At 37.6% G+C, this 21428-nt stretch overlaps 1 protein-coding gene across 1 annotated transcript in view; it reads left to right on the top strand.

Moving 5' to 3' along the window:
• The window catches only part of CDH6 (cadherin 6), a 123590-nt gene that overhangs the window by 19068 nt on the left and 83094 nt on the right, over positions 1-21428 (top strand). The window lies entirely within an intron of this gene.

Genomic DNA, 21428 nt, shown 5'->3' with positions numbered 1-21428 from the left:
TATTCATTCTTATTTTCAGCAAGTACTGATTGCTTGCTTACGAAATGCTAATTACAGCAGATACAATGGTGAACATAATTCCTGTTGCCATCACTGAGAACTTTGTCTCAAAAAGGACTGATAGGGTCTACTTTGAACGCATCCTTAAATCTAAAAACACAGATGCAAGCTACTTGCCGGCTGGACAGTGGATGGTGGGAAAGGTCATTAGAATGCAAACAGTGAACGTGCAGAACGAAGGCTGCAATATACCATCGCAAAATCTCCCAAGCAGTACACGTCGCAGATATTCAGAGGTGGGACAGATACATTTTACGGTAAAAATGAAAGAGTAAAATTTGAGACCACGTCTCCAGGCCACACATAGGGGAATAGCTATTGGGGTCCCCCATCCTGTGTGGAGTATAGGCAGAAAAGAGAGGTGCTGCTTAGCTCCTGGGTGAAGGGCTCTGGAGAGTGGGTGTTGATTTGGGGGGTAAAGGGAAAACAGCAGGCTGTAAAGTGAAAGAAGCCCAGCCTGAGCAGTAAGCTGCTGCTTAAACAGACTTACGCAGAATGTGATTGTATGTCTTTTTAACAGCCTCTAAAAGTCTCTTTTTAAAGCCTTTTCGGAAGTAGTTTCCTCTTTTCCTGTTGTACTGTCAGTTGGCAGATGCCTCTGGAAAGGGGGATCTGCTTTCCAAAAGGCTCTTAAAGAATGTTGGTTAAAAATTACTTTTAAAGCTATCTGCTGGAGAGCACCTTGCCCTCTTCCTCCCGCCTGCACTGGCATCTTTCATTTTTTCCCGACCCTAACTGATGTGCCAGTTACTTTCTCAGAAACCTCCCTCCTTGGCTGACACTTGTGCTGACATAACATCCTGTCCTGGCAGGCAACTGCCAATTCTCATTGGAAAATGATTGCTAAACATTCCTGGGTTCTGGAACAGCTCAAGGGGCTAGGGCCCATCTTTAATGGACCATGGCTTACCAGAGGGTGCCTTGAGGATGATAAAGGTGCACAGAGGAATTTGTGCCAGAAAGAAAGAAAAAGAAAGAAGAAAGAAGAAAGAAAGAAAGAAAGGAAGAAAGGAAGAAAGAGAAAAAAGAAGAAAAGAAAGAAAAGAAAAGAAAAGAAAAGAAAGAAGAAAAGAAAAGAAAAAAAGAAAGAAAAGAAAAGAAAGAAAAGAAAAGAAAAGAAAAGAGAAAAGAAAAGAAAAAAGAGAAAAGAAAGAAAGAACTGGTCAGGAGGCATGTAAAAAGCCAAATGCACTGGGCAATGTTGATGATTTGAGAAACAGGTCATGGGGACATGTCAAACAACTAAACCATTCTTGTTTTCAACATTTTTCAGGATTAAATTCTGCTGCCATTTTCATACATCCTAAGGGGAACAAAATATCATCCATATATTTTTAAAAGGCATTAATTAAGTTTAGCTCTGACACCCAGGAGTAATGGTCCCTGACCTGAGCCCCGACCTCCAACTAGAGATTTCAGATGAGGCTAATGGTTGTTGCACAATCAGATCTGTGTCACGTATTGAATATAGGTCAAAGGATGACTACTCCCTGCAGAAAACAAAAATAACCTTTCTAAGACACCATTTCATATTAGCATAGACACATATGCTCAGGATCAGAAAGAAATTGTGTTATATCTAAAAGAAATCACGTTGAAAGAAAATTACATTTGAAGCTAAAGCATTTGGCAATGGAACTACATTTCTGTAAGCTTTTATTTACTGATTACAGAGGAGTCCTGACCTGAAATTAATGAAAAATGTGAACATATCCTAGTAAAGTTTTAGGAACTCCTATGAACTACCAACTTTAAATGATTTTATACTATGACTTTCCTTTTCTTAGTTTCAGAATGTCTAGTTTCAAAAAGTTTGAAATTTGGGGTTACCTGGATGGTTCAATAGGTTAAGCTGATGCTTGATCTCAACTCATGTCGTGATCTCAGGGTCGTGAGTTCATGCCCCACATGTGGCTTCACGTTGGGCGTGGAGGCTACTTAAAAAAAAATAAAAAGTTGGACATTTTAATGTAAAAAGCATTACAATTCATATTAACTGACTCATGAAATCTAATAGAAATGAATCGTCACAATATGAATTATTAGATTTGGTTTTTTTTTTATCTAGTTCCTACAATTGAAATTACAGTCCCACTGATAAAGAGATATCTTACCCAATTTAGGACAAATTGGCAAAAAGGAGAACAAGAAACTCCTTTCTACTATAACTCTCTCAGAATACTCTTCTGAATGATGTCTATCCTTAACTTTAATATATTTTAACTATAATCACAAAAAAGTTGTTCAGTAAGCACAAATCAAACTGCTTAATGATGCATTCTTTATATAATACTTTTTTACTGAAAATATTCAGTGAAGTTTTTTTTTTTTTTTTAAAGATTTATTTACTTACTTACTTACTTATTTGAGAGAACAAGAAAGAGAGAGAGAGAATCTTAAGCAAACTGCTCTGAGCATGGAGCCCGACTCGGGGCTCAGTTTCACGACCCTGAGATGACTTGAGCCAAAAACCAAAAGTCAGACGTTTAACCGACTGTGCCACTCAGGCACCCCTGAATCCTTAAATCCTTTAAATATATTTATATGTTTATATATTTATATTTAAATATAAATATCACACAGAATTAGATCTATAGTTCTTGAATTATAATAAACTTTTATGGATGTGAATATTATCCAACTCATGTTTCAATATACTTCCTACACTGGCTCCCTGAAATAATGTAAAACATTCTTTGTTAGTAAAAACATGCTTTTAAGAAGACAGTGAAAGTGATAGACTTGGGGGAAACCATCAATATTTAGGTAATAGAAAATGTAAAACCAAATAGCTTGGGGCCAATTCAGTTCTACTATGTAAAATCATGCTGATTGGAGCAAATCAATGCTTTGAAGACTTAGTCTAATATACTATAGCTCTAATAAAGTTAGGTAAATTGTGAATTCTGTGTATGGTGTATAGAGGACACGTGACTCATTCCAAAACAGTGATTTTAATGCTTCACGTCTCAACTGAAGAGCATTGTCGTATGGAAGCAGTTTCAGGTGGTGATCAAGTCAGAACCTTATCTGGATTCTCACCAGTCATGTGACCTTGACTAAATCAATCACAATCATTTTTCATCTATATCCTACCTCTTTATATTATCATGAGGATTAAGTGAGATGTATTATAAAGCCATCACACAATCCTTGGCTCACAGTAGGTACTCCATAAATCTTGGCCATTTTGATTAATATTATTATTATATTTTTATTATTGCATATTATATGCAAATAAAATTGTGATTTCTGAATCCTCCAAATCCCAATTTGATGGTGGAGGAAGAAGTTCCACATGAGGACCAAGAGACAGATGACTTTAAAAGCTGTTTTTCCTGATAATGACTATACTTTAAAACACAATTCCCAGTGTAAAACAGGAGGCAAGCTTTTGATTTTTTCAAAATCTCTGCCTTCCTACACCAGGGATGTGTGGATTTTACATGATTGCAAATTCTACCCGATAGTCTACTATATTTTTTAAATCACTTATTTATGCAAACATTCAGTACATTTTTAGAACTTAAAATATATCATCTGACATTTTTTTTAAACTTAAGGTTTTTAAAAAATAAATGAGACAGTTTCTGGGCTTAAGACAGTTTCTAATGCCTTATTTTGTTGATTCAGTCGTACAAAACCATTACAGTAAATCTCTTGGGAAAAAATATGTTGTTGCTCTAATACAAGGTTTGCAATCTGTAGCTTGGTTCGAATCCAGCCACTGCCAGTTTGTGTATGTCCTGCAAGCTAAGAACATTTTTCACATTTTTAAATGGTTGAAAAAAATCTATAGAATAGTATTTCATGACAAATATATAAAATTCAAATGTCAGTGTCCATAAGTAAAATTTTATTGGAACAGATTGTTTGAGTATTATCTATGGCTGCTTTCACACTACAATAGCAGAGTTGAGTAGTTACCGCAGAATCCGTGGATAGTCCACAAAGCCTAAAAAAGGGCCAGAGAGCAATTCTCATTAGCAAGCCCTGCTACCAAAAAAAAAAAAAAAAAAAAGTTGTTGAAGCAACATCCAACTCAGGAACAGGTTTTTTTCTTTGGTTTTTTTTTTTTTTTTTGAAGATGTATTTACTTGAGAGAGAGTGTGCATGAGCAGGGGAAGGAGCAAAAGGAGAGGAAGGGAGGAAGCAGACTCCCGGTTGGGCGAGGAGTCCAATGCAGGGCTCTAAGCCACGACCCTGAGACCTTGACCTGAGCTGAAACCAAGAATCTGACACTCAACCGACTGAGCCACTCAGGTTCTTCGGAAACAGGTTTTAGACCATAAATTCATTTGGAAGTCGGTTGTCCATGAGAATTAAATAATAAATGGCAATTTGATTCCTGGGCTAACCCACAAATGCTGATTAACTTAAAATGTATTTTAACTTTATTTAAGATCCTGAGTTATGAAGTCTGGAAATAGGTAGCCATAAGTTGCAGAGAAGATCTTTTCCTGACTGAAAACATGCAGCTCTTCTCGCTGGGTGCTCCCACAGTCTTTGAGCAGAGGGACCTGATATTGGTATTTTTTATCTTCCTCACAATATTCAGCCAAGAGCACTTTTAAGTGCATACTGCATACTTGTTAAATGAGGTGAGATCCACTAATTCTATGCTAATGTATGTTAAATAGTCAAGATAACCTCAATTATGTATAGTCCCCTCTTTGTCTCTTATTATTAGGCACAATTTTTATAAATTTTGGATTTTTTTAAAGCACGGTCATTTTAACTTTAATACCGAGAGCAACTTTTCAATGTTTTTATTTCAAACCACAGTGAAAAATACATTTTATATATTGACCTAATGCACATATTCCTATATATATTTATAACTTAAAAGTTTTCTGCATGCATAGTTGTCTGTTCTATTATATTCTACTCCATTTAATTATTTTTAAATTCTCATCAGACTTACTAAATTGGTTTCATGACTGACTAATGGGTCAGAATCCACGGTTTGAAAAGCTGAGTCTACAGTATTTCAAAATAAATAGCTGAATACTCACAAGTGAATTGAATGAATCAGTTCTTTGAGAACTGTTAATTGAGCACCATAATAATTGCCTGGACCAGACACATGCCAGACACTGAGATATTATGATCAAAAAGATGTCCTTCCTCACCTCAAAGGGCTGAATGTTTGGTTAGGAAGGTAACCAGTAAAGAATAAATGATTTGGAGTTGGAACACTGCTCAGTTTAACCAGGATATATCCAGATTACAGCATCAAATTCCCAGAAGCAAGTAAAGAAACCCAACTCCCAGGCCCAGCTTTGCTTCTATTTCGCTAATATTTTAATTAACTGGATTTAGGACATGACTTCCTGTTCTGCTATTTAGATGGATCTAATCACTCCCCCAAAATTTAAACCAGCTTTTGAAAGCAGAAAAAACTTTAAGATCTATTTAGCTTAAATATAGACATAATTTGAGTGTAAGTATAGATGATACTGGAACAAGCATTTAGAAGTTTGTTTGCATCAGTAGCAGAGAAGGCATTTGTTTTTCCCATCATCATTAAACTCTTTTAAGTTCGTTTTTATAACCAAATTATGAAAAATAATAATATTATTATTATTATACATTCAAAATTGCAGAGCATTTGTAATTGTGGAAATACTAACTTGAAATATACCTGCAATATCTTTTTGTAACCATTACTATTTTAAGTTTAATTATACTATATTATCCAATGATGCAATTAGACATTTTATAAGCAGAAAAACTCACACAAAAAAAGCAAAAAAAAGGTACACAATACTCAATTGTTGCATTTGAAATCCTAGCTAAAAGAAAACTATATCTGAAAGAGGTTTATCTCACATGTCTTAAAGATTTATAGTTAATTAAAGAAAAACATGGGTAGGTAATTCCAAATGCACTGCAGCTTCATCCATTTAACAAAGAACCTATTTTACTGATATAAATTGTAGATGTAAGAAAACAGAGGGGTTTTTTTGTTGTTGTTGTTGTTCTAAAGACATTACACTCACTCCCATTTTCAGAAACTCCTAACTATGTGCTTCCCACTCTTCCCCATCTTACTTAGGCCCCAGAAGTAGGCACGAGGCTCCTTGGGATTAGCCCCACATCTAGTCTGTCAGAGTCCAGTCACATCTGCTTCCCAGATATGCCCAGAATCCTTCTCCTTTTCTCTCTCTCCCTCCGCTACCGGAACCCAAATCCAAACCACCATTTCTTCTTGCCCAGACTACCACAGAAACAAGCAAACTTGTCCCTCTGAGTTCTCTCTCCTACTTCTGTGAAATCAGGCTCTACATACAGAAACTTCTGTAAAATTTAAAACAGAACATGTTAAACATACTGCTTCCAAAGCTCCAGTGGTTCCCGCTGCACTTACCTGCTCTCCTTTTCCACCACCACCTCTTTTCTTGTACACTGCACTTCAATCACATTTCACTTCTTTTTCTTCCCCAAATGGGATGGTTAATTTCATGTATGCGATGGTTAATTTTATGTCATATTTCCTAACCAAACCCATGACTCTGAATTTTCTATGAAAGCGATTTTTAGATGAGATGGCCTTTTAAGTTGGTGGACTTTGAGTAAAGCAGATTACCCTCCACCAGGTGGGTGGGCCTCATCCAATCACTCGAAGGCCTTAAGAGAACAAAAACTAATACATGCATCTGCTCCCAGCAAAAGGTAACTTGCCAGCAGATGGTCTTCGGACATGCACTGCAGCTCCTCCAGAGTCTCCAGGCTGTCAGCCTACCCCAGATTTTGGATTCACTAGGTTAAAAAAATAAATCTAGAGATGATGATAACTAGCTAGCTAGCTAGATATCCCATTGGCTCTTTCTTTCTGGAGAATCCTGACTAACACATCAAACACCAAACCTTTTCTCCCTATAATACCTTCGACACCTATAATACTAGAACACCTTTTCTCACGAGAACACCTTTGCTCTTGCTGTTCTTTGTCTCTGGAACTCTCTTCCCAGGCTCAACATATAACTGCCTCCTCATTCATGTCTCAGCGTAACATAGCTCTCCAAGACACTCCATTATATCACCTCTTTTCATTTCCTCTCTAGTACTGAAATGATCCTTACTCATTTGTTTGCTTGTATATCATCTATTTCTCCCTGACTGATTCTATTCTGTCAAGGAAAACACCTGTTACATCTTGTTCCCTGTTGGGTCCCCGGCACTTAGAACAATGCCTGGGACATAGTAAGCGTGCTGTATTTATTGAGTAAATGAGTGAACAAATTAATAAAGAAAGCATCCTTGTTAAAGTTCAAATTGCTTTCTTGGCACCGTTGATCAAGCATCAGGTTCTATTTAGTCCAGGAGGTCATTCTGCATCTAGAGTCCACATAATGAAGTAGAAAACTAATTAAATATCTCATGAAAAAGTTGTAGTTCGTCTGTTAATTTTCACACATCGTTGTAGTACTTAAGTCTTAAATGGGAAAACTCAACTCTATGCCAAACTTGTCCTAAATCTCTCTTTTTTTTTTTTTTTGGCATAGTTTCATCTAATAAATCTGATTAAATTGAGTCAATAATTTTATTCTTCCTTTGTAAACTTCCACAACTAAAAGCAGTTCTTTATATTTCCCATGGCAAATCACTCCTACTGGAGAGCACTAAAGGGTCTTGTCAGAGTGTGGACCTAGTACCAAAGACTGAAATCACTAATTTCTTTTTTTTCTTTTTTGAATTAATGAGATGGTATTTCCTATATTGCCAAAACGAAAGCAAATACTGATTTTTTTTTTTAAAGCATGAGAACTCAGGAAGCAGGACCAACTCCAGCAGATATGCTAAATCATTTTACAAGTGTTTAGAATATTTTTGCTTTATAAATATATTCCACCACACACCTTGGATCTCGTATCTTATCAACTTAATGTAGTTGATTACTGTGAGGGTGGCCAAATTCTCAAATCATTCATTTATTCCTTCATCTGTTCATTTGTTGCATTATAAAGCACCGCTGAGTATCAGGTAGTGAGCTAGGTGAGAAGTATACCTTGGTGAATAAAATAGACATAGTCCTTGACCTTCAGAAACTTACACTGTAAAAAAAAAAAAAAAAAAAAAGAAACTTACACTGTGATAGAGGAAAGAAAATACAAATGAATACATAATTTGACATATAGACATGTTATTTAAGTACTATAATATGTGCTATGAAGGAGACAGACTTGGGTGGGATGATAGAGAATACAGTCTGATTGGAAAGTTACGAAAGTCTTCTTTGAAAATCTCTTTGATAGTTTATTCCCCACCCTGAAGAATAAAGAGAAGGAAGCCAAGAGAAAAGAGGGTGGGGAGATGGAGATGGAGAAAGGGTACCAGGAAGAGAGGGCAGTATGGGTAAGGACTAAAGGGACAAATATGTTTGATCCAGCTTAGGAATCGAAGGGGTCTTTTTCCATGGGACATCATCCTTAAAATCATCATGATTTTTCTCTTTCCTTTAATTTTCGGGAAGATCTTTGCCTATATTACCCTACCCTGGACACAAGGTATGAAGGCTGGTGTGGGAAACATGTAAATAAAAACCATGTAAGGCAGCCTGGGTGGCTCAGAGGTTTAGCTCTGCCTTCGGTCCAGGGCGTGATCCTGGAGACCCAGGATCGAGTCCTACGTCAGGCTCCCTGCATGGAGCCTGCTTCTCCCTCTGCCTGTGTCTCTGCCTCTCTCTCTCTCTCTCTCTCTCTCTCTGTCTCTCATGAATAAATAAATAAAATCTTAAAAAAAAAAAACCCAACCATGTAGTTTGCCATGTAAATTGAATCTCTTCAACAAAATTCAGTTTACTAGATGTCTTGGTTGTCCATCCTGCAAGCATAGCCTGGCTGTGCTTTGAGGAAGCCCTTTGTCAATGGCAACAATTCAGTTTGTCCCCGGCCACTCTTCACTCCCTAGTCAAGCATTCCAACTCACTGCCAGAACCCTTTAGGAAGTAAACACTTCCGACTGGAGGGGTTGCATCAATAGTTCTCTTCCTTACATACCAATAGTGTTGATTGTGGCACACTTTTAGAAGCCAAAGTCAGAAACCTATTATTGGTCTTGCACTCAGCCCACTTGCATTTCAGATGATCTGAAATCAGCTTTAATTCTATTCTGAAAGAATTAAGGTATCACACCTCCAAGTCATAGAATCTTAGAATTCAGTGAGAATGGTCCTCCAGACTTTTAGAAAATTCATCTCACTAATTAATACTTTACCTTTTTGAATGTATTTTTATTGACCTTTATTGAACATTTTATTAAATATACCTGAGAGAAGGCTGCCATCAAAGATTGGTGACTCACAGAAGGAACTGGAAGAAATCAAAAGACCCAATCTAGTGTAGTAACAGAACTTGATGACTGTGTGCCATCTTGCATTTGATTTCTTCTACTCCTCATTTGTTCATTGTAAAATACAGTATGTCATATCTCTTATGAAAAGTATGAGTTAACAGATTCGGGCATGTTAATCAACCTGAATGTTTGAGGTGTTTAAGGGGAGGGATGTGAAGGAAAGGCAGCATGATGTAGTAGGAAAAGCTTGGGTTGTAGAGGATTATACGACAGTTAAGCCTCCGACTTGGCCATTATTAGTTTGAGTCTTTGAGATAAATAGTTCCTCAAGTTCTTTAAACTTAACTTTTTTTCATCTATAAAAATAGGGACCAAAAGTTCTATCTTTGTTGTATGGAGTATATGAGAAGCCGTATGCAAGACCATCAGGGACACTTGCTCTCAAAAAGTAAGCTCTCAGTATATTTTACTTTGCCTTTCTTTTACCTATTAACATTTTCAGTAAAACTATGAAATATCTTTCTCATTGTATTTTTAGGAATAGGAAAAACTTCCCAAATCAGATTTTCTATCTCTATTTTAAGAGAAATAAATTTTGGGCAGCCCGGGTGGCTCAGCGGTTTAGCGCCACCTTCAGCCTAGGGCATGATCCTGGAGACCCGGGATCGAGTCCCACATCAGGCTCCCTGCATGGAGCTTGCTTTGCCCTCTGCCTGTGTCTCTGCCTCTCTCTCTCTCATTCTGTCTCTCATGAATATATAAAATATTTTTTAAAAAGAGAGAGAAATAAATCTTAAAATGACCCAAATAACTTTTTTTTTGGACAGAAATATACACTGCTGTTTTAATATTTGAAATATATAGCTTCTGATATATGATATACAGTACAACCAAACTGATACCACGCGAACATTCTTTAAAACCAATTTTCCTTACTCTGAGAATGCAATCCCACCATCTTGTAAAAGTGATTGATACAAATATAAAAGTTAGGCCTGCACATAAATCAGACAGAGCAAATTAGATGTAAGTATCTCAAGTCCCTTATTCTTCTATTTGTCACACATATCAAACTTTATGAATTTGTATTTTGTCTGGGATAATGCTACAGAACGTCTTTTAATTAAAAAAATTTCCAAAAGAGTCTATTAGGTTGAGGTTAACATGAAAGTGTTTTCTTCTGATGACTCAAACATCAATACCATAAGAATCACCTCTTGGGTGCCAAGTTCAACGCTAAGACTTTAGTACACTTTTATCTTACTTAATCCTCTCAATATTTATAAGGTATAAATATATAAGTATTTAGATTTCTCATCATCTGTACAATAATGAGAAAATTGAGATGCAAAGAAGAAACTTACTTAAGGTGGAACAATTAGTTAATGAAGGTGTTATAACTTAAAGTCTACTTACTTCCACATAACCTCTAATCATTAATTGCACATGGCAAAAATAAAATTAAGCCAATCTAATATAAATTGACGCCATCTTCTGTTTTTAGTAGTTTTAGTAAATTAACCTGATTAGGGGATCCCTGGGTGGCTCAGCGGTTTAGCGCCTGCCTTTGGCCCAGGGCGCGATCCTGGAGTCTCGGGATCGAGTCCTGCGTCGGGCTCCTGGCATGGAGCCTGCTTCTCCCTCTGCCTGTGTCTCTGTCTGTTTCTCTCTCTATCATAAATAAATAAAAATAAATCTTAAAAAAAAATTAACCTGATTAATGTCATGATCATTACTTATTTTGAGAGACTATATCATTTTGTGAAGTCCTTTTTTTTTTTTTATAAGAAAGAGAGAGAGAGAGTGTGTGTGAGCAAGCAGGGGTAGGGGCAGAGAATCCCAAGCAAGCTCCATGCCCAGCAGAGAGCCTGATGCTGGGCTCGATCTCACAACCCTGAGATCGTGACCTGAGCCAAAATCAAGAGTCAGACACTTAACCGACTAAGCCACCCAAATGCCCTACAAAGTCTTCATTTTTTTTTTTTAGATAAAATCTTTTGTCCTTCTGCGACAGCTTCAACTCAATCTCTCACTCTTTCACTCCCTCTTTCTCTCTCTCTCTCTCACACACACACACACACACACACACACACACAGCTTTCTTTTTACCAATCTCTTCACTCCTTCTATCTATATAGTGTTTTTCAGTACCTGAGGAAAAATATCCCCCATTTTCTTTCCCAGTTGACTTTTCTGCAAGCTCATTGATGCCATCTTCATCTTTTGAGTAGTGGAGATTTGTTTAGAAGCCCTTTTGAAAATGAACCAGAATTTAAGGACATAGTTTCATAGTAGAGGATAAAAGTTGCTCTTAAGGCTTCCTTGATGTATTTTCATCTCCCTTTCTTTAACTGCTTTGCTCACATTGCTCTAACTTACTATTTATTTCTCCTTGAAGAATTTGTTGTCACAAAAATTAATTACTTTGCTGCTAATAAAATTAGGATTTCAGAAAAACGGAAGCTTTGTAACATTATCCCTCCTTCTGGGAAACATACTTGTGCTCTCTAATGTGGAACTTAGGAGTTTTATAAATCCAGTACTTTGTTTAAATAGTTTAATGAGATTCTTATTTTATTCTTTTTTGTAATTATTTGTAGAATGTGCGGCTCCCGGTGATTTAATTCTTAAAAAACTAATTAGTGTGCTATGGAATGATTTGTCTTTCGTTAATTTCCATTAACATTACATTTTGGTTTTGGTGGTATATGTTGCATTGGGTTCCCTGTGGGTCTCACTGGATGAAATGCATATTTAACAGTGTCCAGTATAATGATTCATAATGAATGAATGAGTCATAAGGAAAAAGAATAGATATTTTGATGAGCCTTTCATTTAGAAGGCTGACATTTGAAACCCTATAAAGAAGTTACAAATGTATTTTCTGAAATAATTATTTTTTAAAACTATATGTAGTCTCCTGTTAAGAAACACTTCAGTGATGCTTGGAGAGGGATCTACCCATAATGTAATGGTGGTGATGGTAGTGGTGATGACTACTAATGAAAACAAATGCCAACATTTACTAATTGCTTCTGTGGGCCGGACATCACAACATTATCTTGTTTAATCCTCACATCAACCTGTTAGACATATATGATCATTGTCTCCATTTCACAAATGAGAGAGCTTAAACTTTGAGAGGTTCAGCAAATTCTCTAAAGTCACATAGATAGCTAGTGGCAGAGTGAAAGTTTCCAGAGACAAACTTTCAACCAATTTTGCTAGTATTTTCAGTCTTCATGAATATAAGAAGTTATCTCATGACATTTATATTGCATTGTAGTTCTCTGTATTGTTTAGCTCATAATTTTAAGGCAGTGGTTCTCAAGGGGGAGGAGAGTGGGCTTTGCCCTCCAGGTGACGTTTGGCAATGTCTGGAGGCGTTTGGACTACGCAACTAGAAGGTCCAGCTGGCACCTAGTGAGTAGAAGCCAGGGATACAGTTAAACAGCCTGCCTTTCACAGGACAGCCCCCACAACAAAGAATTGCCTGCCCCAAAAGTTAGCAGTGCTGAGGTTGTAAAATCCTGTTTTAAGGAGCTGCCCAGTGAAGGGTTTTCTGGTAATCATGTCTTTATATGGCTTGATTTCTGTTCTGTTCTGTTTTAATCCGTAAATGACTCTGTATCTTGTATTTGTAGGAGAGACTGATAACACAAATGTAGAAGGCTTACATCATCCCTTAGAATCATGGAGAGTAGAAGTAATGTAGCCTTCAGGCTTGATACTACTGTTGCTATAGACACAACATGAGAGCCCATTCTAGACATACACTGTCCGACTATGTTATATATTCAGGTGCTCATGATGGCATTGCATGGCAGGTATGATTTTCCCCATGTTGGATATACGGAACCTGTACAGGGGTTAAGTTACTCTGCTAAAGTCGTATAAGCTCGTAAGTAGATGGACCAGGATTCACATCTCAGATACCAACTCTGTTCACTATATTCCAGATATGTTAGCAAGAGAAATGCCGAGCTCTTGAGTTCTGCCCTAATTCTTTACTATACTAAGGTGGGATTTTTTTTTTTCTCAAATAAACACTAACACTTTTCAGTTTAGAGATACTTGAGTAGCCCACTGGACATAAGAATTTGAGAAGAAATCTTCTCGTTTCACCAAAAAAATACACTCTGCTATCTCAAAAACAGCATATAAAGATAGAGTGTTTAGAATGGCGTATGAATGATCATCTCTTCTCATCAGATGCTTCCCTTCCTGGGAAAAGAAACCAAGGCAACAGAGAGGTTGTGCAACTTGATTCTGCTCACACAGCAAGTTAGGGGAAGTGTGTGCCCGAGCCCAGCTCACCTACCTCCAGTCTCTTTTTGCTTTTTCCTGCATATGCCCACCTCCTTGACTTGCTCCCCCTGCAGTGGGGCTGATGGTAGGAGACCTGTTGGTTTGTCCTCCTCTTGAACTGGTAAAATGCTTTTACAAACTAGGGACACAAACTCATTATCTTCATTATTTTCATAAATTGTGTAGGACCACAAACATGTTGCAGAAAATTAGTCCTTTGAAGAAGAAAGATGACAACGGTAAATTCCCACAATCCTAATTATTATGCAGTCAAATCACTCCATAAAACTAATTAAGGATTTTGCAGTATTGTATGCTCCTCAGAATCAAATGTGAAGAAATATGATCTCATGACTTTCATAAGAAAATGGTAAGTCTGTTCAAACTACATAATTTCAAAGCCTAAAAAGTCCTCCTCCTGGGAAACTGTGCCTGTTCTCCCAACAGAGCATATTACCTGCAGACACGTTTCCCTTAAAGCAAGACTCCCCAGTCTTCAAAGTTCACAATCTGTCTATGTAGGGGGTCTGCTAACTCAGAAAATAGTGGAGGTTTCTTCTAGTCCTTTCCATCTTCATCTCCTTTCTTAAACTAAATTGAGCAAGAGATGAGGAAAGAGAAATATGAAGGGGGCACCCACCACCCATCAGATCACATTTCGAAACCTCCCTCATGCTTTACATCACTCCATGGTGACCAAGGAAGATAATCTATTGGAGTTTGGGAAGAAGATATTTGAACTTCTGTATTAATTATTTTTGTCACATATACTTTCAATTTATATTTTTTGTTTGCTCAATACCATATACTGTATGCTAGTACAGAAGTACATAGATTGTGTGTGTGTGTGTGTGTGTGTGTGTGTGTGTGTGTGTGTGTGTGTTTGGAGGCTATGTGCTTTACAATTTTTGGAAGTTGCCATTCTATGTGTTAAGGAACAGGAGCATTTTCTCTTTCCCAAGGTTCTAGAATGCAGACCAGACCCCCTCCCTGCCCCAACAGAACATCAGAAGTCAACACCTTAGTTCCTTCACCTCTTGCTAAACCTCAAAGGCTGAGGCTTCCTCCAGAATTTACATCTCTGTGGCTTCCGACCCCAACTTTATTTTTTTTAAAGGCAAGTATAGGTCCCATCCCAGCCACAAGATGTGGTTATACTTCTCAGACACTCCTTACCTATCAACTGCTCTGCCTCCATGACCCATCCACCTCCCGAGGTAAGGGACTCAAGCTAAGCCACCCTCCATCTAGATAAGCAAAGCTTGACAGCCCCAGAAAAGATAGGAATCCTGCATTCGTTGCCTATTGCTGCTGTGACAAATATTATCACAACTCAGTGGCTTAAAACAATACGAGCTTATTATATTACAATTTCGAAGATCAGAAATTTCCCTGGACTGAAGTCATGTCAGTAAGGCTGGGTTTCTTTTGGAGACTAGGAGACAATTCGCTTCCTCAACTCTTCAACTTCTAGAGGTCACCAGCATTCCTTGGCTCAGAGCTCCTTCCTCTAACTTAAAAGCCTTCAGTGTAGCACCTTCAAAATTCTCTAACTTTTGACTCTCTGTCACGTCCCCCCTGCCCTCCTGTCTCCCCCTTATAAGGACCCTTGTGATTACATTGGACCCATCCAGATAATCTCCCTATCTCGGGATCCTTAACTTAACCACATCTGCAAAGTCTCTTTGCCACATAAGCAACATATTCACAGGTTCTGAGGATTGGAAAGTGAAACCGTTGGGGGCCATGATTCTGCCAACATAGATTCTCTCTCTGCCAGGACTCATGAGTTGAATCAGCTAAAGAAGGAAGCACCATTCACCTTGATCCCAAACTGGGAGGAATGGAAAAAAGTATAATCCCAGAGTTAGAGAAACCTCGATTCCTACCCCAGTTTTGCTAATAACAAAGCTGTATGATCTTAAGCATGTTATTTAATCTCTTTGTAATTGTTTCTTTGCCTGTATCATGGAGAAAACCAGACCTCGACTAGGGCATTAAAATGCAGAAGGACCTAATGATAGACCTTTAGGTGTTCTGTGCATTCTGATGTTATAGCTCCAGTCTCACGTAATGCTAACTAGCAATTGTATGGCATTTCCAAATCATCTTTCTTAACCCACACAACAATCCATGAACTCTACTCCATCTCCAAAACTGGAATCTAAGGAAGGTTCAGGGTCTTACTCAGTGAAAAAGGAAGAAGTGTCAAGGCAGGAACTGAAAACCAACCATTTTCACTCCCAAGTCCTGTGTTTTTCTATTCTATATAGCATACTTCTTGTTCTCTACTTCTGGTCATCTGGTTAGAGATTAGATATTTGGCCAAAATAGATTGGTGTATGGCAAGTGGGGCATATTGCCCAGTATCTTTGGGAAGTTTGTGGAAAAGCAAAACAGATGAGAAACTGTGGGCTCAGGAAAATATTTTCTCTCTGGAGCTGTTAGGCATTTGTAACAAGTTGTTAAGGCAGCTTGGCTCTTATGAGTGTATGGCTGGTGCCAATTTGGAAGCTTTTATAGGTCTCTAGTTCCCCTGATATTATTGGCTAAACCAATAAGTGTGGTTAATTTTTGATGTAAAAAGAATCAACTCTCAAAATACTTGTGAGAATTAAAGAAACTCCAGAGTTTCACCTAAGGATTTCTTAGTGAAAGAATTAACTATGAGAAAGAAACTTAATTGCCTACCACCATCTTAGTAATGGCATAATTATTTCCCGGTACTTAATGTTACAGAAAATAAAGAGAAGTTTTTATTTGTTTTTGTCGTTTTGTTCCTAGTAGATATTTTAAGGCGCAGTGTAACTATGGCCTGATGCTTTTTGCCCTCGGTGACGTAAGATGTTTTGCTATCCATTCTCCTGGCTGGTGATTAACAGGCCCTTGACTTGGATCCTGGTATGACAATTAGGATTGAGTGGTGTCATCTGTTTCATAATTAAAATCTATCTTCCATATCCTTTGAATACTGTATTGGAGTTTAATTGACTGATGCTATATCTCTGATGCCACTGTGGCTTGTCTCCACAACAAAGTCAAGATAACAGTCATCTCACTCATTGCAGAATAGCCCAGTTGAAAAGAATTTGCTTTTTCTCTCACACAGAAAGCACTAAAGTCCCAATGTAGAAGCAGTGGTTACAAAGCCTAGGGCCTCTGTAGTCCTCCAAGTCCTCATTCAGGGTAACATTTAGACTCTCCATTGCAAATTAAAAGATCAACTCAACATATGTAGAGAGAAAGTCCTGTCTGACCATTTGATAATGTCTCCAAGAAGACGTAGGGAATGTGCCTGTGGGATGTCGGATATTGTGTAAACAGATTGTGCACAGGCTTGTCTGTGTAGCCATCACAGACAGAGAAAATCTCCAAAAAGCCTGGCTCATTTCCACTCACTTGCCAGAGAAACATTCTCTGTGCGTATGTATTAAACTCTTTGCGTTAAATACCGTTAAAATACACTTCCAATTTATTTTTTAAGAAAGACTACAGAAGCATTAGGCTTGCTCGACAGGCATGCTGTCTTGTTTCATTTTCAAGCAGGCAACACAAGGTGGTTAAGACATGAGGTAATGTACTTATGGAAACAAGAGGAGAAACTTATAGGCAAAGCAAAAAGAAACAAATGCTCCATGAGAAATTGAAATTATTTAAAAAAAAAAAAAGATTTAAGAAACCATCTGCAGGATAATCCTGATTCTGTTCCCAAGTAGCACAACAGATCCTTTCAGTTTAGTCAAAATCAGGATGTTTGAGATGTATACAAAAGTAGCTTAACAATATAGTTAGCATACCATTCAGGTAAAAATGTTATACATTAATTAATGGAGAAACAACTGTAGGAAATTTCAGGAACTATGAATGAAAAGATTGATATGAATCTCTGTATGAAATGCTTAAAGCCACATTAAGACAAACTTCAAAATTTAAGATCTAAGCATATAGAGAATATGCTAGAAGCATGATATGTTCTTTGTAATTTATTTCTAATCACATGATTATATTTTAATTATAGTTTTCATTTGTTGAAAGTATTCTAATGAATATTTTCCTTTTCTTCTGGGTAATAGTCTCTATTGCCTTATTTTCATCTTTCGATGATAGCCTATGGTGATTTAAGGGCCAAATGTTCAAAAAGTTTTAGTAGTTTACTCGTGATGCAATAAAAATTAAAATCCATGCATAAAATTGATATTTTAGGTAAATCATTGTGTATCTATGCAGTGGTTTAGAAATAAGGAGAGAGAGAGAAAGAGAGGCCTGGAGCCTGCCAGACTGCGTCATTGGATTTGGAGAATTTCTTATCTTTTCAGTATCCTTAATAATTGGCTGCTCCTTTGGTCCAGAATTCCCATAAATCATATTCAAAGCAATCCCCACTTTGTTTTGAATATTGTGTGTGTGCTTCCTTTGTAGCTGAACTACTAACAAAGAGAGACAAAGGGGCATTATCATGTCCAGTTTTAGAACTCTGCCCTCAAGGGAAGAACATTTGGGCAGAAAGGAGTGGCAGTAGGCCTACCATAATTATATATATATATATTTTTTAAGATTTCATTTATTTATCATGAGAGACGCAGAGAGAGAGAGGCAGAGACACAGGCAGAGGGAGAAGCAGGCTCCCTGTTGGGAGCCCCATGCGGGACTCGATCCCAAGGCCCCAGGATCATGGCCTGAGCTGAAGGCAGATGCTCATCCGCTGAGTCACCCAGGCATCCCAAGCCTGCCATAATTATATATATTTTTTAATCACCCTGATTTGTTTCTCTCGTTCTACAGGAATTCTTTTGTATCTTCCTATTCTTGACCTCTATGTCAAATGACTTTTCCACAGCTTAGACATTACCATTTAGCTTCTACTTCTGGTCTCCCACTACTTTGTTTCCAACTCTTTAATTAGAAATGGTTAATTTGACTCCGTGTCTTAAGGCAAGGAGAAAATGAGTCTTAAACAGTATTAAGCTCCCATAAATATTTCACTTTATGCTAATTCCTGTGCTTCTAGCTGAGCTGTTTGAAGTTCTCAAAAAAGTGTTTCTGTTCCCCTCAATTAAATACATAACTGGAAAACAGTAAAAATAATTATCAGTTTTATTACCTGGCCCTTTTTCCCCCCAAACTTCAACTCTGGACGCACACATTTTTCCTTCCACCATGAATGTCACCCAAGCCCAGCGTCATGGGCACCAGGTTGCAGGCCTGAAGAAACTAAGACGCCGGCTTTGCAGAGATCTTGGAGCTCCCTCAGGTGGGCACATGTTTAATGCACCCTTACCCTCTAGAAAACCTGTTTGGCTGCACCTTCTGGTCAAGCCAGAAACATGGAACTGCCCCAGTTTAGAAGCAGAAGAAGTTTCCACTTTAAGCTTGAAATATTCTACAAATAAAGTTTGAACTAGTTTGCCAACTATATGAACACGAGTGGCCAATGAGGAAATATCAAATCAAGCTCTTTCACTCTTGATTTTGCCTGTGGGAGTGTAAATTGGAATTAATAGTTACAATATATTCTACTTATTTGGATAAAATGTCAGCTGTTGAGGAAATTATCAGAGTAATCCTGAATATTGCAGTCATGCGATTGCTACATACACTATGTGCCAGGCACTGTTTTAAGAGCTTTACATATATTAGTTCATTTAATTCTCACCACATCCCTCTGAAGCAGGTCCTTTAATAATCTCTATGGTACAGATGTGCAAACAAAGGCACAAAGAAGTTAAATCAAAGATCACAGAGCCAGAACACAGAAGAGACAGGACGCAAATCCAGGCAACCCAAAGTCCACTATGCCATCCTCCTAACATGAAACGAACAGATGAAAATACACATACATGCATACGTAGATATATTTATGTATACACGTGCACACACATATATGCACATGCTGCACACACATTTAAATACATATACACAAACATACAGAGACTATATTTTATCGAATATTTTTTAATTTATTCATTTGAGAGAGAGAGAGTGAGAGCATGAGCAGGGTGGGGCGGGGAAGGTCAGAGGGAGAGGGAGAAGTAGGCGCCCCACTGAGCAAGGCGCCCAATGTGTGACTCGATCCCAGGACCCCAGGATCGTGACCTGAGCTGAAGGCGGATGCTTAACTGACTGAGCCACCCAGGCACCTCAAGAGACTGTATATTTTAAGGAGTATATTTTATATGAAAAAAATGTAATCTTTTAAAGTATAAAAGCTAAGAGAGGAGAAATGTGTTGTAAAATTATCAAACTCTGCTTATCCTGTTTCCTTATTATTACTTATTGTTACTCATTATAGTTTCTGGTTATCTCACCTTCTAGTGACCTTGTTTTATTAAGATTTTGGAAGTTTGTTTCCTCCTCTGGCCATGGCAGTTGCTGTTTGCTCTACAAGAAACTTCCACCAGTTTTTCCCATGAGTGGCTCATCATGATTCCAGTTTCTTCACAAAGAGGCCCTCCTTGCTCTTGTGAAATAGTCACCCTTCACTGTCTATAACTCAGTATCTCTTTTATTCTGTCCGTTTTATCTCTATGGGTCTTATCAATGGTTCAAAATGTGTTATTTACCTCCATCCACTTGTTCATAGTCTGTCTCCTACACCAGAATGTAAACCCCACAAGGTTGGACTTTGTGTCTACACGGGCATAATAGAACTCAAAAATAATTCTCAATAAATGATTGGATTATAAAATTCAATTTTGATGGCTTTTAGGTAAATGGGAAATTATGGTGATAGTCAATATCTCAAAACCTCCTTTTTGTAATGCTATTCTTTCTATGTGTGTGCTTAATAAATATTTTGAGAGAATATTATATTTTAAAGTCTAGATGTAGGGGAGGGGCACCTGGGTGGCTCAGTGGCTGAGTGTCTCCCTTGGCTCAGGTCATGATTCCAGGGTCCTGGGATTGAGTCCTGCAGGGGGCTCCCTGCGGGGAGCCTGCTTCTCCCTCTGTGTCTCTGCCTCTCTCTCTCTGTGTCTCTCATGAATAAATAAATAAAATCTTTAAAAAAATAAAATAAAATAAATAGAGTCTAGAAAAGTATAAGCCTCCAATCTAATAATAATTATATTTAAGAGTATATTTTTGTTCTTTGTTAATGTTACCTTGTCTGATGTTGTAACAAAAACTTATGATACGTTAGGTTTCTAAATACACACAAAGATTATACTAAAATAATACCAGAAAAGGAAATGCTTTAATTTTATGTTTCTATACACTGGGAGAAAACTCGAGGGCTGTGTCTATATTTTTTAATGGATTGTGTAATGACTTCAGAGTCTTATCACATATATTGATTGTATATGTGTCTGCTAATTACGTCTTTAAACTTAGTAAAACTATTACAGGTTGAGAATGGGAAAGTATCCACAGAGTAATGACACCAAATAATAGGAGCTGAGACGCTATTTTCCTAATGTCTGCCATTAAGAATCTTATCTGGAAGCAAAGGGAAAGTGGATGGGGAATCACATTCCCATCCAGCACTTGTGTTCCCTGTCAGCTTGGGGATCTCACCATAAATCACTGAACATTGGCATTCCTTCATTTCTGCTTCTTTGTTTCACTTCTTCTGTGGCAACCCTCTCCTCAACACCCCCCATGTGTTCAGTCAGAGTTCATACATATAAACCTGTCTTCTCTTCTAGGCCCCAGGCCTTCTTTCTTAGGCCTCCAGTATCACAATGACTAACCCACATTTTATATACACACACACACACACACACACACAGATCTGTAACACATGCATATATACATACACATATATA

This window comes from Canis lupus, chromosome 4 (assembly GCF_003254725.2).
Source record: "Canis lupus dingo isolate Sandy chromosome 4, ASM325472v2, whole genome shotgun sequence".
NCBI classification, from domain to species: Eukaryota; Metazoa; Chordata; class Mammalia; order Carnivora; family Canidae; genus Canis; species Canis lupus.
Note: the sequence above shows the minus strand (reverse complement) of the source record. Positions and strands in the feature narration are given on the sequence as shown.